The following is a 6,470-nucleotide window of genomic DNA, read 5'->3' as shown; positions in this document are numbered from 1 at the left end:
GTCCAGTGCTGCCTCTTCCCCCTGAGCTCCACCCAGCCACCAACCGGGGGTGATGGGACTGGGAACAAGGGCTCTCTCTGTCTCTCAGTCACACAGATGCTAAAGACCATTCCACAGACCACTGCGAAGACTCCCCTATGGGGAGGTTACCTCTGCCTTCAAGTCTATTCAGACTGTTAGAATACTGGACCAGACCGTTAGCCAGAGGCGCGCCAGCGCTGGTCCAACACACAAGGAGGAATGTTTATGTTTGGTTTTCTTTCGCCGTGAGGTCTGGTCAGGGGTAATGACACACACCACCCAAAGACACACGCAGTGTTGAAGACCCTGATGACCAAAATGGCGGCAGGGATTTCAAATTAGAGTTGAGCCGATCCCAGACCTGGGTGTTTTGCTTCAGAGTCTCTGACCACCACTTATGCCTGTCTACTCATCCATAGACTTTGTCGTCCATTTTGGAAAAGTTTGACACCATTTTGTTTTCTTTCGGGTCTCATCCCAGTGAAGCTCTGTGTTGGAGGTTTGAATCCTAAATGTTGTTCTAGGGTACCTAGACTGTTCTAGAATCACCTGTCTCAAAGGGAGGGGGAATAAAGGGGGTAGTCTAGGTTTAGGAACCTGCTCCAGCCCAGCAGATGGCTGGTGGTTCAAGCACGCATCATGATCCCCCCAACCCACACATAACACTAAGAGGAGAGGCCAACAGTGCTGAACAAACTGACCAAATCCCCCTCAAAGACATTCAAAGTGAACACTTGATAGCAATTCTGGATCAGAGGGCTATTTGATACCACTGCCATGGGAGGGAGTAAGAAGCAGAACTGAACAGAGTTCTTGCTCTGCCTTGATTGACCACTAGGGTGCCCCTCAGCCAGCCTGCCTTTACTCATCCTTACCACAGGGGGCAGCACTGCTCAGGGTACCATCTTCAACCGTCACCCGGAGCAAACAGGAGTTTTCTCCCCTACCTGTTTATATCCTTGATTCCAGTAGCTTTTGACTTTTTTCTTTTATTCCAGTTGTATTTGAAAGGCAACTTTAGCTGTTTGTCCTCACATAGTGTTGAAAGGTATTATACCAAAAATGAAGCTGTGACATGTTCTCTCCCTCCAGTCTTCTCTCCTCCTCCGTAACATGGAAAATATGGGAGGAAAGGAAAAAGGGATTAGAAAAGGAGGAATAATCTTTTGATCCCTGTCTGTGTGTCTTTAAAGCTGTAGTGTCAGGTAAAACCCAAGTGTCACTGCAGCACATTGTCTTTCACACCTCTAGCTGGAATTGAAAACGGTGCTCAATATGTCTACTAAAAGACACTATGACACACTTACACACACACACACACTTACATACACACACATACACTTAAGCATACACACACTTAAACATACATGCACACCTTGATCCTTTTCTGTCCACTAAATTTGAAATGTCCTTCATCAGTGTTAATATGCAGGAACCTGATCTACAAAGATAATGTTACATTCACATCTGATGCACAAGTGTCCTATGAACGGTTTAGGATCTCTTGGAAAAGCTTGAGGGGTTTTGGGTTATTTTTCCTTATCCAAAGGTTATGTGGCAGTCTAATAGGCGTTGTGTTAGTGAATATATTCAGAGTATTATTCATTTCAATGATGGTCGTTTCAGTATGAGTAGAGTTGAATCTTAACATTAAGTTAAATACATCATTTGCAATACAGTATTAGACCAAATATTGGACTTGCTTTTAGTTTCAGAGTGCAGTTTTATTTATTTGCGAGGGAGTGTGATGTTTCAATCAGTTGTTAACAAAGAGGATGCAGTTCCAGCTTTTAGTTGAATGCTATTGGAGTTGGATGTTGAACTGCTGAGGAACTCTTCATAACCCACTGCACCTTTAAGATCTCCATGAATCCACCACAGTGTATCAGAACAGGCGTGTTGAAAGAAGAAGTTAACTAGTAAAGCGTTGTTCCTGTGTTTTATTTTCTTCTCTTTAAGAGTGAAAAACAAGACTTTTTGACAAGTTCTTTATTAAGCACTGTTGTTCTATTTGTGGCTTTGAGATTTCCAGTAACATTTCTGTCATATAATAGGGGCTCTTATCCAGAGCGAATAGGGTTCAATTCTTTGCTCAAGGGCACATAGGCAAATTTGTCACCTCTGGGATTAGAACCAACAATCTTTCGGTTACTGGTCCAACGCTCTTACCCGCTAGGCTACTTGCCAACGGTGACCAACAGCGGGAGTTGGATAGATGGTGTGAAACATGGCTCCTTTTGCTTTTCTCCACAGAAGACATGTTTTGAGTCTTCAACGGCTACTGAAATAGCTGTACGGTAGGATCTCACGGGACCCAAGTGAGAATTGGGCAGACCTTACCAACAAAATGTAGAAGGGAAAGTAACCCAGGCTGACCTTACCAACAAAATGTAGAAGGGAAAGTAACCCAGGCTGACCTTACCAACAAAATGTAGAAGGGAAAGTAACCCAGGCTGACCTTACCAACAAAATGTAGAAGGGAAAGTAACCCAGGCTGACCTTACCAACAAAATGTAGAAGGGAAAGTAACCCAGGCTGACCTTACCAACAAAATGTAGAAGGGAAAATAACCCAGGCATCTTAAAAATAGTCCTAGTGCCCCTATTTAGGGCTGGGATATTAGAACATTCATCTGGGGTTGACGTGGGGACATACAGATGTTTTCACTTCATGACCCCTTGCTATGCCCCAAGGAGGAGTTATTTGAGTCCTACTAATGTTAGACATGCCCTACAAAGCCTTCCCTCATGGTTTGTGCCTTAAAAATGTACATCCACTATTAGGAACAGAGTACACTCTTTAAGTGTACAGTGTAGTGTAGTTTTAAGGTAGTTGTATACAGTTACAGACAGGTTCTGCAAAGGATAATAGCTGAACTGATTGATTTAGTGTCTGGTTATGCTAACACACCTAGTCTCACCCCCCACCCAGGCCAGAGAGGCAGGTCTCTCCCTGGTCTGTCTCCTACAACTGAGCCTCCCTCTGGGGCAAAAGACCCCAGCCCTCCTGGAGAGACACTGGGTCTGCTGGTGGTCAGTCAACGACAGTCCTTAAATTAGTAGATGAAGGGGATTTCATATATTGTATGGTCTGTTTCTGGTTGGCAAACTGATTGAGTCAGTCCTAAACCAGCAGAGGAGCCACTGTAAACCCCTAGAGACCCAGGGTTCGACACCTCTGACCTCGCGGATACCAAAGCTTACTATGAGGATACTGGTTTCCTTGTGTGGATGATGGTCAATACTTGTGGGATGTGGTTATTAGTATTTTTGCATGGTGGCCTAATGTTGGCATTGTAATGACACTTTTCTCTTGACTTTTAATATTGGATTGCACTTTTCTTATTTTCTGTCGTTTTACCTCTGCCTTTTTGTGCTTGGCATGGACTACTTCTTTCAAAAGTTTATACAAAAAACAATGATATTTTGTAGCATGGGGTCTCCTTTTGTTTTTTAACGGTCCATGTGGTGTACTTGGTGAGTGGGTGTCTCATGCTCACGGACAAAGACAAAATGGACTCAGTGGTATTATTCATAGCATTAGTGGCTGACATTGAAGCCTGTGTCTATATTGTGGGAAGCCTCTTTAGTCATAATATTCAAATTTTATATAATATTATTCTCAGAATAACATTGACGGTACACAGGAATTTTACAGAGATGTCTTGCTTCTTGTACACTGTTATAGCATTATCTTAGCACTGTTCTGTGGTGTATTGGAAGCAGCAGGTTAGATATGAGACATGGTATTCTTGGGTTGCCAGCTGTTGGGCATGTGTTTGCCCCAGGAATTGACAGTGCTAGTACAGTACATAGTTGTAGTTTGCCACTCCAGTTCTAACACTATATGAATCCATACACCTTGAGAATGTCCCATTTATACAACGGGCTGCCTTGGGAGCTAAATGGACTGTTTTGATTGGACTTGTAAAACGATTCCTTGGCTTTGACCAGCCACCGACAGTTGAGCCACATTTACCCCTAGTAGCTCATTTCTGTAACTTTGCATTTAGTGTGAGATGATGGACTATCATTTGAACTGCGGTTACTGCACTACTGTCATTTAGTCCAGACTCTTGTATGATGTCACTTTAACATCACCCTAGTTCAGATTAGCTATAGAGTGTAGGAGTATAAACTCAAGAAAACATGAGTGTTCCTATGAGAATTTGCTGTAGCATTGATTAAGCTAATATTTTCTAACATGACATTTATTCATGGAAAGCAACCATTGTTGTTTGCCCCTGGCCTGGCGTCTCCTGTGCCTTTTGAGATATTCTCACGCTGTTGCCTGTTTCCCCGAGCCCTCCTATAGGCTTGCCATATGCATGAGGGGGCCTCCACTGCCTTCTGGGTTCAGGTTGGCACCCAAGCTGAAAACACGCGTGCACACATTGAACCAGGCAGCTTTCCTTCTTGTCTCTTCGTGCCTGTGGATCAACCCATCTTTCGTAAATCCTATGCTGTGTACCAGAGAGGCTCTGTTACTGAGGCCTACGGTAGTCTACAGTAGTAAGGCACCCGACTTGGGAGCTTACAAATATGTCACCCAAACCTTGTTACATCATCCAAACAAGCTAAGCTATAGATAATAAACTGTGGAAAAGACATTGAGATCCAACAGATTTCAGATTTCGTAACAAACTGATCTTTTGCACTCGGCAGTCTGTCAAGGCCTGCACTTTCCGTCTATTATGTAGCCTTTAAACCACGTGTGTACTAATAAATTATTAAACCAAGATTTACCAGCTTGCCTGAGCAGTCAGAAACAACTTCAATCCAAATCTGGCTCCTGCTCTCTCTCTTTCTCTCTCTCTCTCTCTCTCTCTCTCTCTCTCTCTCTCTCTCTCTCTCTCTCTCTCTCTCTCTCTCTCTCTCCTTGGTAAAGGCTCTTTAGACAGAGACTGCGGTCGTTTAGAACTGGGCTCTTGATTTGAAATGTAGGGCGAGAGTCCCATCTGTAAAGACTGAGACACTTCCACAGCAGTACTGTGTCTACCATTTTGACTCAAAGGCAAAACTGCTCCTTTGCTGTAATGGTATTCCACAGTTAACTTTGTAAACCCAACCTCCACTTGTTTGACCCAAAGCTAGCTGTTAGCCTAGAGAATCCTGTCTCTAAAGTGGCCCAGGACATAGAGCTGGGAGGGGGAGAGACGGGGGCTGTAGTAGGGTGAAGATGAATCTCTGCTCTGTGACCTTTCAGTGTGATTTATGCATATTATTATTATTATTATTATGCACTTTTGTTTCCCCCTTCTAATTTCATTTTCCAGTTCAAAGTGATATTAACTGCTTGTGTTAATACATTTATGAAACACAACACACCACATACACAATACTAAGGGCTTTTAAAAAAAGACAACAATCAGAATGTTTTGCTGCTTTTGAAAAATAAAAAAATAATTATTTAATATTTTTGAACCACTGTGATTTGTAAAAAAAATAATAATAATAATGAAACATGTTGTTTTGCTGTTTAAGTATTTTTATATTTGACCTCAGGTTTTGTTAAAAATGTCTGCATATCTGTAAGGTTCCTACACAATGAGTGCTGGGAGCCAACCTGTGGACCTATTGGAAGGATCCCTGCCTTGGCCTATACAGAGGAAAGCATGAAGATGTGAAGCTGCCGCATGTACGCACCCACACACACACACACACACTGGCTCTTTGTCTCTGTTTCTACAGAGGCACATCTCTGGTGTCAGCTAAGCAACACACACACACACACACCCAGCAAGTCACCTCAAGGTTTGTTATTAATACTGCTGTTATAGTGACCAGTCTCCTGTGCTGCTGATGCGAGAAATTAACAAGAAACTGAAGATTTCATACAACGCTGTACTACTCCCTTCACAGAACAGTGCAAACTGGCCCTAACCAGAATAGAAAGAGGAGTGGGAGGCCCCAGTGCACAACTGAGCAAGAGGAAATTAGTGTCAAGTTTGTGAAACAAACGCCTCACAAGTCCTCAACTGGCAGCTTCATTAAATAGTACCTGCAAAACACCAGTCTCAGCATCAACAGTGAAGAGGCAACTCCAGGATGATGGCCTTCTAGGCAGAGTTCCTCTGTCCAGTGTCTGTTATTTTGTCCATCTTAGTATTTTCTTTTTATTGGCCAGTCTGAGATATGTCTTTTTCTTTGCAACGAATGCCAGCATCCCAGAGTCGCCTCTTCACTGTTGATATCAATTTTATGTTATTTTAATGGACAAAAAAATGTGCTTTTCTTTCAAAAACAAGGGTATTTCTAAGTGACCCCAACATTTTGAATGGTAGTGTATATCCCAACAGTGAGTGTGCACTGTAATCTCAATGCACACACAAACTGAGCCGTTGTCCCATTTTGAACCGTCGTTCCCCAGCTTGCTCCGCTTGTACCCACCAACACACAATGGCTTTCTGACAAGACATCTAGCAGTCTGCCTGTATCCATGACAATATT

The 6,470-nt window shown here is 43.0% G+C and overlaps 1 protein-coding gene across 1 annotated transcript in view; it reads left to right on the top strand.

Annotated features, from left to right (window-relative positions):
- The window catches only part of rhobtb4 (Rho related BTB domain containing 4), a 40,924-nt gene extending 36,027 nt beyond the window's left edge, over nucleotides 1–4,897 (top strand). The window contains 1 exon segment of the mRNA XM_064944429.1: nucleotides 1–4,897. This exon segment is cut by the window's left edge and continues 641 nt beyond it. The gene's annotated coding sequence lies outside the window, so the exon portion shown is untranslated.
- Nucleotides 4,898–6,470: the final 1,573 nt, after the last annotated feature.

The sequence above is a fragment of the Oncorhynchus masou genome, chromosome 1 (assembly GCF_036934945.1).
Source record: "Oncorhynchus masou masou isolate Uvic2021 chromosome 1, UVic_Omas_1.1, whole genome shotgun sequence".
NCBI lineage: Eukaryota > Metazoa > Chordata > Actinopteri > Salmoniformes > Salmonidae > Oncorhynchus > Oncorhynchus masou.
The sequence above is the reverse complement of the archived record's forward strand: the minus strand, read 5'-3'. Positions and strand labels throughout refer to the sequence as shown.